The sequence below is a fragment of the Seriola aureovittata genome, chromosome 3, assembly GCF_021018895.1.
Source record: "Seriola aureovittata isolate HTS-2021-v1 ecotype China chromosome 3, ASM2101889v1, whole genome shotgun sequence".
In the NCBI taxonomy this organism is placed as follows: domain Eukaryota; kingdom Metazoa; phylum Chordata; class Actinopteri; order Carangiformes; family Carangidae; genus Seriola; species Seriola aureovittata.
Window position 1 is genome coordinate 2443153 of NC_079366.1, and position 11741 is coordinate 2454893.

Consider the following 11741-nt stretch of genomic DNA (forward strand, 5'->3'; position numbering starts at 1 on the left):
TGTTAAAGGACTGTGCAGCCCAGCTGACTGAAACTTTCCAGATGATCTTTAACTTAAGTCTACAAACGGGGAGGGTCCCGGTCCTGTGGAAAACATCATGTCTTGTTCCGGTTCCTAAAGTAGGACGACCAGCTGAGATACATGACTACAGACTGGTGGCCCTCACATCACACATCATGAAGACTCTGGAGCAGCTGCTTCTCCACCTTCTGAAGCCACAGGAGTGGATGATGCCGTCCTTTACATGCTCCACCAGCCCATTCTTACCTGGATGAGCCAGGTGGTTACATGAGGATTATGTTTTTTGATTTCTCAAGTGCATTTAACACCATCCATCCCCTCATCCTTAAAGACAAACTGGAAGGGATGGGGTGGATCCCTGCTTCACATCCTGGATTGTGGATTACCTGACAAGACGACCACAGTACGTCAGGCTGAGTAACTGTGTCTCAGGGACAGTGATGAGCAGCATTGGGGCTCCACAGGGAACTGTTCTGGCTCCCTTCCTGTTCACCCTGTATACGGCCGACTTCAAATACAACTCTGAGTCCTGCCACATCCAGGAACAGCAGGAAGAGGAGTACAGGGATCTGATGATGGCCTTCAGTGAATGGAGCGACAAGAACTGCCTCCTTCTGAACACCTCCAAGACCAAGGAGATGGTCATGGACTTTTGGAGGTCTAGTCCCACCCTTCAGCCAGTCAACATTCGAGGGAAGGACATTGAGGTGGTGCACACTTATAAATACCTAGGTGTGCACCTGGACAGTAAACTGGACTGGTCTGCAGTGAAATGCTGCACATGTTTTATCAGTCAGTGGTGGCCAGTGTTCTCTTTAACGCTGCAGTCTGCTGGGGCAGCAGCATGTCAGACATGAACACAAGGAGACTGGACAAGCTGGTCAAAAAGGCTGGGTCTGTGCTTGGCAGGAGTCTGGACTCACTCAGGACTGTTGTGGAGAGATGCATGCAATGCAAGATGGAGGCCATCTTGGACAACACCAGCCACCCTCTCCACATCTATCTATCTATCTATCTATCTATCTATAACATCAGTTTAGCTAAGCAGCTAGTAGCGAGCTAAAGGCAAAGCTCCCAGTGGTATATTTTCTTGTAAATGATCACTCAGAAAGGAAGTTGTTAAATATAATGTCAAAGTCATTAAGTACGCAACATTTAAAAGCCAAAGCTCCTGTTTACCAGTCAAATCCAGCAAGTAGTAATATATCCATCCAATCGATTACACTGCTATAACCAGTCCAGCTTTAGACTGAGGTAGGACCGCCTTCCTAATTAACATACTGACACAGAAATAAATAAATAAGTGTAGAAATAATACATATATAAATAGGCTTATTTTTGAAATGCTTAAATAAATAAATGATTAAATGTATGTATGTAAATAAATAAATAAATACTGAAATAAATGAACAAATACATGTAGAAATGCATAATAAAATAAAAGTAAAAGTACAGAAATGGTATTTTTACCATGACCAAAATATATTTATTTCCATTTTTTTTATTTATTTCTACTTCATTTGTCCTTCATACTTTTCTTATTGCCATCTTAATACAAAATCAGAACCATCTGCGTCTGCACAGCATTTTTATACATACCACAGAGCATGCCTGGATGTTACAGTAATTTCTTAATTGTACCATGCAGTGCATTCCAGTGCAGTGGAAGCATCCGCATTTGTTTTGCTTCTCCACTCATTTATTCAGGTTTTTACTTTAATTTGTCACCCGTCTGTAGCAGCTGCAGAAAGGCTTTTTGGTCACTGATTATTTAGTTAGTCGACTGAACAGACAGAACTATGAGACAGTGAAAAAACACCGTATGCAAGCTTATGAACCTGTCCCTGAAGTGTAACAACAAAACTTTAGAAATAGTGATAAATGGTGTCAGGCATGTTTAGGTTACCACAGTTGAGGAGTTCTGAGTGCCATTGTAACTGGAGGAGTTTGTCACACTGGATTGTTGTCTATTTAGACTAAGAATACATATAGTCATTAACAAAAGCAGCAATCCTGGCCGATGAGTTCCTTTTAACACATGAGAGTGCGTTCTCTGTGCTGGCTACTCAGTGCCCAAATTCAGAGCCTGAATGGAAAATGAAGTCGGCAAAGCCTGTGCATAAAAACACAACACAAGCGACTGGTCAGGTCCTCCAACCTGAACAACTATAGGTTGTTTATTTTCAACCATCTGATATGGAAAAGGAAAACTGATGCGGCAGGCGTACCAGACCTCAGTTGTCATGGTTATATCTCGAGACGCGAACGTTTCTGTTGTCTGAAGCCAGACCATTTGATCGATATATGTCTGACTCTGAAAATAAAGCAATCTAAAGCCAGTAAAGCCCGTGCAGGTGTGTGTTTCAGCGGCCCCCTGCAAACTATCCCAGTGCTCAGGGAGAGATAGTTCTATTAGAATGCATAAAGCCTCTGTCAAAAAAATTTAAAAAATGTATGGCATCAGTGTATACTAACCATAATGTGCGCTGTAACACAGTATCCAGAAGCTGCCCCACTACTCTAAAATCCAAAACTGTTGTGAAAACCCTCACAAAATGTTTGCGGACCAAGAATGGACCAAGGCAAGAATTCTATGTCAAACATATTTTCACAGGTAATGATTGAACTTCAAATGTACTTAGTTTTTTTTCATCATTATACTTTAACTTAAACTACAATGACCTCCGTGTGGTTGTCTGCCTCTTCCACTTAGACAAGCTTCAGGTTACATCCATGTTTATCCAGAGTCACATAGAATATGAACCATTTGTGTGAAATTTTTTCATAATTGCTGTGAAGTCTTGAGTAATGGCTAAAAAGTGTTTTGTGAGGTCACACTGACCTTAACCTTTGACCTTTGAACACCAAAGTCTAATAATTTTGTCCTTGAGTCTCGCTCTGAGTATCACCGGCGCAGAGGAATAAGAGTGGCTGTCAGAGACACCGAAAGCCAAGCACAACGTGCTGTGCTCTGTCAGCACTTCCTGAGAGCGTCTCCACCACTCGTGTCAGCTGGCCTAATAAAGTGTGGCCCAGTCTCAGTCCAAAATGAAGCTGTATCACGACAAGAGGTCTGTGGTCAGAAATGTATGCCCAAGTGGAAAAGTTTTGGTACTGATTCCACTATCTGGATCCAGCCGAGTTTTTTGGTCCATACCTGGTGGAAGGAAACAGCCCCAATAGGAAAAGAAAATCCAGAGTTTGCCATGTCAACATGTTCAAGCATTACAGAGAGTGACACTGATTCTTAACTAGATGCAATGCAGTTATTTTACAAACTAGATGCTTGATGCTCAAAAAGCTCATAGAAAAAAAGTTACGGCATAACTACTTGGTCTGTCATTGTAAACTCTCAAACTAGGAAATCTGTGTAAATTCAACCGGCCTCACTGTATTTCATTTTAGGCTAATTGGTTTTCCCACGTAAGTTGTAGAAAGCTCCTTCTGCTGGCACTTCCATGTAAGTGCATGGAAGACTGGGAGGTTTGTCTGCGTGGTTGTTTTGAGGGTCACACAACAGATTCATACTACCAAATTAAACTGACTGCAGATGGAATAAAACATTTCTCTTCCAACAGTGGTCCTGACTGAAAAGGAGCACAGAATGAGTTCAGGCAGGCCACAAAGTCAAGCTCAACCCCAAATCCCAGTACATCAGCTGATAGCATCTGATCTCAATGCCAGTCCACATCAGCTGATGGCTCAGCTGATTCCCCTCCATGCATTCAATTGGCAAATCTCATACAGGGCACCCTATCTAAGCTGATTCAGGTTGCCTACTCCTGCTGCTGTATTTGCCTGTCAACCTGCCTCCACCCAGGTCCTCATTTTCATGCTGTGTCTGACTATTTACAGTCAGATGTGAAACACTTATTACGTATTTCTTCTTCCACTGGATATCAAAGATCTTATCAACAGCACAGTAACCTTCCCCATGCCAACAGAAAACCCATTCTGATCGAGGCTGTGGCTTTACTGGTCTAACCACATACACTCATACACACACATACATGGAGCTGTGAGGTCATTAGGGGTCATTAGTAGTGCTGGCGCTGTCCTGTGCCATGAGGTCAGACTGCTAATTGCATTGGCCTTAATTTGAGACAGAACAAGAAACACACTGGCTCCATACAGTAGCCCTATACAGCAGGATAGAATGGATAATGTGATTGTGATAATGAGTGGACATCAAACATGAAACATGACTCAATAGATGGGACCACCAAGGGAGACACAGAAAGTCAAAGAAGGAAATAAAAAAAGAAAGAAAGAAAGAAAGAAAGAAAGAAAGAAAGAAAGAAAGAAAGAAAAGTATATTGACACAGAACAGTGATTATACAGTGCAGGCAGACATACTGTAACCATGTGTAATCTATACACATTATTGACTGAAAGAACTTGTTTGTGTTGTTGACAGCTCAGGTTTGTCTGGTGAAAGTATTGGGACTTAAAACATTTGAGCACAGCAGATTAAGGCTTTATGTTTAATTTAGCTCCTTTTTAAAAAATATTTTATGAATTTTAATTTCTCTTAAGTTAAATATAATACCTACATTCTCTAATCTATCTCTAATCAATTTGAAATGTACACAATACTCCATTTCCAGTTTGCAATGTTTACAAAGTTCCAGCTTCTTAATTATGAGTTTTCTTTGTCATATGTGAAAGTAAATTGAATATCGTGCATTTTGTGTGGTCCACCACCCGCCTCCTCGGAGCTGGTCGACTGCTCAGTGTCCTTTTGTTCCACAGTGTCTAGTCACTTTATTCATTGAAATCATGCAACTCTTTTTTTTTTTTTTTAGGTTTTGCTCTTCTTTCCTCTTTTAATTTCCTCTTTTCAATAAACTGACACGTGATCATGCACACAAAAAGGTTTCTGTTTAACTGGCCCAAATGCCAACCAGACAGGTGAAAGACTAATTTGTGATTCTCAGCTTGTTTTGGTTCGGTATAGGCCTTTTCTGTGGTATATATTTTATTTGTTGGTTACGTTTTAAAATTGTTGCAAAATAACCTCATAACCCTCTGTGCTTACAGCATGTGAAGCCTACATTAAAGCCTACATTATATCTAACTATTGCAAAAACAGACTGCATTTTTAATTCTGTCCTCATTGTACATCTAGCTATGGTGGTATTGAACGGCAGCATGTTACGGATCAGTGTAATGACTGTATTTTTCCTATGAATTATGCTCTCCGCAGGATTACTGAACTATAAGTGCATCATGACGAGGACAGTCCTGTGTTTAAGGGGGATGAGAGTAGTGATCACGATTGGCACAACTTCCAACACACCCACCTAGGGACAATCTATTCTTTATGATCCCACCCCGCATCACAGGTGTGCCAGGCGCCTGGCCACGAGAATACCAAAGTGCACGTGGCCCGCCCTGGAGCACATTTGACCAGACTCTACGCCATGCCGGTGGGTTGATGGTAATAGGGCCTGATATCTCAAGTACAGCGCCATTAGAATGGGAGATGTAAACTAAAATCTCATGTGAAGATCGATAAGTAAAGAACCTTTGTTCCTGCATAGTTCTAAAATGACTACAAACTAGTTCAACAGCAACATTCTTACAGCTGAAAAAACTTTACTTCACCTAGCTAACCTGACAACAGATAAACTTTACTCACGGAACTGGAGCACAACATTTTGAAAATAATGACCATAGATGACTGACTAGTGAAGGATTCAGTTGTTGGCATAAACTCATAGAGATGAAGCTTTTCATGGTAAAGACTTAATTCTTTGATTTATCCTGAGCACCTTTTCCACTGCTCAGTGAACCTGCTAACACCCACTAACATCAGGCTTTTGTCAGCAATGGAAAATGGATCAGCATTCACACCCAGGTCACATGACTCTGTAGTAGACAGAGTATTTATCGGCTCCGGCTCCGATCAGCATTGATGTAAGCACAACATCCAGGTAAACTTGCTGTAACGTCTTTTCAGAGCACACAGACTGTAAACACACCTGTCACCTGTCCAGCAGCGCGCTGTTAAACCCGAAACACCAGAAAGAGTGAGTTGCTTTTACAGGAGCAACAACCCAGGGAATGAGACATTTTACCAGTTTACATGGCGGCTAGCGGCTCACTCTCTCTCCGCTGTGTGTTCTGTATAAGTGCGTTTGATGACATCTCAGTCAGGACTGAAAGGCAAACTCGACTGGCAGTGGAAAAGGGGTCAATAAGCTTTTATTAATTAGCGAGTTTACACGTGTGGGCCATATTTTCACCAACACTGATAAGCATAAGCAAACGTATCGACGACGTTGTACCACAGGTGACTGTATGGACTTATCCTAACCATTAATGGAAAGGTCTGCCAGGTGCTCAGGGCATGTAGCCTTCCATTCTGGAGACCCAGACGAGTACAGGAAAGACCAATACAAGTTCAGACAGACAATAAAAACAGCCAAGAATCACATGTGGAGTTGTTGTGGGCCAAGGATCATTAAGGATTCTTGGAAAAGGTCTTGAATGCAACACATTTTTCCACAGCAAGTAGCATGGGGTGAGAAAACTGCTCTATATTAATGATAGAGCCTCTAATTGCACCTGTTCTCACCAAACTAAAGTTATAAATGCATAACTTTTTACGACTCTGCTCTGGCGACAACCAGGCTTATTGCTTCCAGGTTGTTCGGACCATCCGTGCATCTGTCCGTCCCGTTCTCGTGGACACAATATCTCAGTAACGCCTTGACAGAGCTTCTTCAAATTTGGTACAAATGTTCACTTGGACGCAAGAACAAACTGCTGTGATTTTGGTGGTCAAAGGTCAAAGGCCAAGGTCACAGTGACCTCACAAAATATGATTTTGAACACAACATCTCCAGAACTCCTCAAGGGAATCCCTTCAAATTTGCCACAAATGTCGACTCAAGGACGAACTGAGTAGATTTTTGTCAAAGGTCAAGGTCAGTGTGATCTCACAAAACACTTTTTAGCCATTATTCAAGACTTCACACAGCAGTTATGACAAAATTTTACACAAATTGTAAATTTTTTATGTGACTCTGGATAAACGGGATGCAACCTGAAACTAGTCTGAGTGGAAGAGGCAGACAACCATGAGGAGGTCATTCTAGTTTTATAATGAATACAGTATATATTACATATCTAATTTTTGGTCTGCAAAACACTGCCACATTCTGGATGCCACGTTTTTAATCCTCATCTGTTCAAATATTCAGCTAAAATGCTACTAACCAAGGTAAGTTACTGCCGAGGTTTTGAAATAGAGCACACCTTTTTCACAGTCCTTCAATATGAGAATCTATTGTTTTTATGGAACCAAAGCTGCAGTTGTGTTGAGTGGTTGTGTGTATGAGCTGTAGAATTAGTGCTACCCAAAGATAGAGTGGAAGAAGAGAGAAGAGCAATGTTAACTAACTGTGGTGGACTGCAGTAATAAATCAGAGTGTCAGGCTGTTTATTGAAAAGACTGCTGCTGGAACGAGAATTATAAACAGTGTCTTTACTGTGTGTTAACCACAAGGAAATCAATCTATTCTATTCTGCTCTATTCTCTACTTCTCCATAGGCAGCGAATATAAGCGGTATGATTTTACAATAAACAAACATTTGACAGGAAAGGTTGAACCCTGGTTTTCTGGCATTAAGCCCAAATAAAGACATGGCGCAGTACTAAATAAGATTTGTCCTTCTCCTAGCCTCTCATTCACATCTTTACTACTTCACTTTTACAAAACTTTTTTCTTGCACAAGGTTTTGAATAAGAGAAAAAGGAGTTATCTCTACATTTGAACTGTTGAAGATATTCTTCCCTGCTCTCCGGGACTTTTCAGCTTTTCAATCATGTTCATATTTTAGATTCAAGCGAAACAAGTTTTCCCAGAATTTTACTTGAACCTCATTTTTCAGCTTTTGCATTATTTCTATAGATATAAAATAACAACTATGACATCACTCCTGTTGGTGCTACTGTGTAATCAGCAGATCTGCTGTATTTTAGCTGTCATTTGTAACAATCAAGTCAAACCAAAAGCTAGACAAAGCAACCATGCCGTATCTAAGTCAATGTGTGGCCTAATGTTTTATTTATATTTTATTTAATTTTTATTTATTTATCAGTGTCAGGTTTTTGGAATATAATATAGTCTGTTGTATGTATTTAAATTTTTTCTGCAATACATTTCCTTACAACATCTGTCATTTGCTCCTTGAAGGTAGGATCAGTTCTTTTTACAACAGTCAAACAATAAAAAAAAACATAATACCATAAAGATATGATAGAGGAAGCAAAAAAAAATATGTACTGTAAAGAAAAATCCTGAGAGTTGGCATTTTATTATCGCTAATATGAGACTGACTTTATTCTGTAAAGGGTTGTTTCTTGCCTTTGCTAAAATGTGTTAAATTATACTGGTCCTGATATAGTATAGAATCTAAACCTGGCTTATCCCTACTTACACATACATTGCATCTGACTCTGTACTGCTGTAAATACTAGTAATGGTGTCAATCTCTAAATCAGCTAAGAGCTCACTTTGATCAAATAAGCCATGTCTTCACCTAATAATAATAATAATAATAATAATAATAATTATTATTATTATTATTATTATTATTATTATCTAAACCCAGGTTACAAAGAGCTTCACACAAAGCAGCAGAATAAAACATGCAGGTCATATAAGGCAACAGACCAAAGGCAGAGTCACCAGCAAGAGGGCAATCAGTGAGATCAATAAAACATTTTTTTAAAAAGTTGTCAATAAAAGTAAAAGTAGTCAATAAAATTAAGTAAAATTAAGCGAACTCAGGAAAAGAAGAAAATGATAAGAATGATAAAAGTTTGTTTTAAGGAGAGATTTAAAAGAGGTCAGTGACTCTGCTGAGCTGATTTCCTCAAGTAACTCCTTCCACAGGCTCAGGCTGTGACTGTGAGACCTCTGTTCAAAGTCTGGAGCTGAGTCCAGTTGAGTCTGGAGCTGATTGATGGATCTTTGGTTGAGGCAGGGGAAGAGGCTGTTGCAATAGTTGAGGCGTGAGGAGATAAAAGCTTGTAAACTGGTCTCTGTGTCTTTAAAAGATAAAATGGATGGTATCCTGGAAATGTTTCTCCAATGGTAAAAAAAAAGACTGCTCAAATTTCGTTGTGTGCTGCTCAAAACTTAAGTTGCTGTCAAACCAAACACCAACAGGTTTGATGACCTAGTACTAACAATCCCTAGTACTGATCTTAAAAGCCGCCACGCTGTTGCTCGAGCACAGTTTCTAAATTTAAAGTTTCAATAGATGTACAGTACAATAAACTCTTCCCATTCTCTCCATTTCCACTTCCTTCCTACACATTTACTTCTAAACTACCCCCCCCCACACCCCCCACCCCCTTTTAACAACCACTCTTAGCAGAGGGATGAGGTTTCCATTTTTTAAAAACTTTGTTTATGGTGAACCGGCGCTCTGCCAGAATGTCTAACAATCACTCACCCACCTACCCACACATATACACACGCTCCCCTATCTGTGGCACTGCTTTAAAAATGGCTTCCTATGGTTTGAGGAGAATGTAAACAGAGGGACAAGGGAGGGCTCATAATGTAGTGAGGCTGGATTTTCAATGGATGACTCATTCAATCTATAATCAATTGATCTTCATATTTATTTCTGCCACATTACATGAATGTATATCAATTCTGTATTGTTAGTGTGTATCCTATAAAATCCAAGTATCAAAGGTAAGTGACACTAATATATTCTGATTTAAAAAATACTGACAAATAATCCCAAACTGTTTGCGATGATAACATAAATTGATTTACATGCGCAATGTGTAGTTGTGTACGTACATAAAATGTGAGCAGAGGATCAGCAGCAGGATCCAACTGCAGACACACAGAGGCAGGCTGATGTAGTGAAGATACTTTAATGGAGAGAAAACAGGCTTACAGGTTGGTGCTGGATAACCAGGCAGATGACTTGCAAGGTAGACAGTTCAGCAAACAGGAACAAACAACAGAGGCCTGTACTATGAAGCAGGACCTGAAGTTATCGAGGTAACTTCAGGTTGAACTCTGGGTTTTCAGCCCTAAAACAGTGGTTCACTTCTTACTGAGGTAAATCACCATGGTAACTGATGCTGAATTCCTAGATGAAATGTAAACAACATGACTGGAATTAAACAATGTTTTTTAATTATAATTACTATTAAAGTCAGACTAAAGATATATTGTAAATAAGTGCATGAATTATCATTATGTTTCTTACTGAGTATTTTCGCTCTTCAGTCTGATGATGAACAAACTGTTATGAACATGTGATGAAAGAAAAGAAAAGAGGAGAGGAGTAGTTGATGTCTGAGGAGTCAGTCTGACTGAAATGTTTATTATATATATATATATATATAATGTTCATTTATAAACATGGAAATAATTAGCAGTGTGTGGATCATTGTTGGTTTAGTTTTTATTTCCAGTTGTGGTCTCAGAGTCTCCTCATGTTATTCTGAGCTGCAGTGATGAAGAAGAGAGTAAGAGCTTCATCCCTGCCAGGATTAAAGAATCTGTGTTCAATTAAAATTAAGCTATAATAGTTGTGATATATTTATTTAGTGTGATAAACTCTCCTCTGTTTATTAGAAATTCTGTTTTAAAACCAGAGGGAACATGTGCAAGGTCTGGAAAAGCAAAATGATTCCAGTGATTTCTATTTTATATTTACTGCTTGTTATTATTTATCACTTTATTTTAAACTCTTTTGTCCCTGTCAGGATCCTGTAGGAATTATGACTCAGTTTTTCCAGTGATTTGATTGGTCAGAGGTTTGGCTGTTGACAGGTTTTGATCTGATCGTCTGAAGTTAACCTGCGCAGGAGGACGTTAGGAGTTCAGCATCAGTTACCATGGTGATTTACCCTGCTAACAAGTGAACCACCATTGTAGGGCTGAAAACCCAGAGTTAAAGCTGAAGTTACCTCCATAACCTCAAATCCTGCTTCGTAGTACAGGCCTCTGGTTATCAGAGGATCAGATCAAAACCTGTCAACAGCCAAACTACTGACCAATCAGATCACTGGAAAAACTGAGTCATCATTTCTACAGGAAACACACCAAGACAGAAAGTAAAACAGCCACTTACACTTAAGGTTACGTATTTTCACAATAAAGCAGGAAATGATAACACAGAGTCTAAGCAGGAAGTAACACAGAGGGGAAGATGTTGACAGAGAAAGTATATGAAACATCAATACAGGCCTGTTCTTTCCTGTCTGCAGACATTGTGTCAAACCTCCTCAGTGCCAGGACAGAAAGGTCTTTGTCACTGGCTCATCATGGTCATTGTGTACATCGTTTATGAAGCACTACAGAGAGGAAACGATCATGGTTGAAGCAAATAAAACAACTCTTCCTCCGACCTGAACAACCATCAACCCTCTGATACCACTAATAGCAGTGTCTCCTGAAACAGCGCCCCTACAGATGCAGGTGTACCGGACCTAGGTTGTCATGGTTACAATAATAAACATACAGACTCCATTGAGAGTGGCGTACCCACCTTCGTTGTCATGGTTACTAGAATAATGGCCATAGCTTGGTTAGGTTTAGGAAAAGATGGTGATTTGGGTCACAATAAATACTTCCACATCATTACACACTCTTTGTTGTCATGGTTACAATATAAACAGCTGGTTTCGCATGGGAATCGAACACCGCTCTCCTGTGTCATATTCATCCATCCAC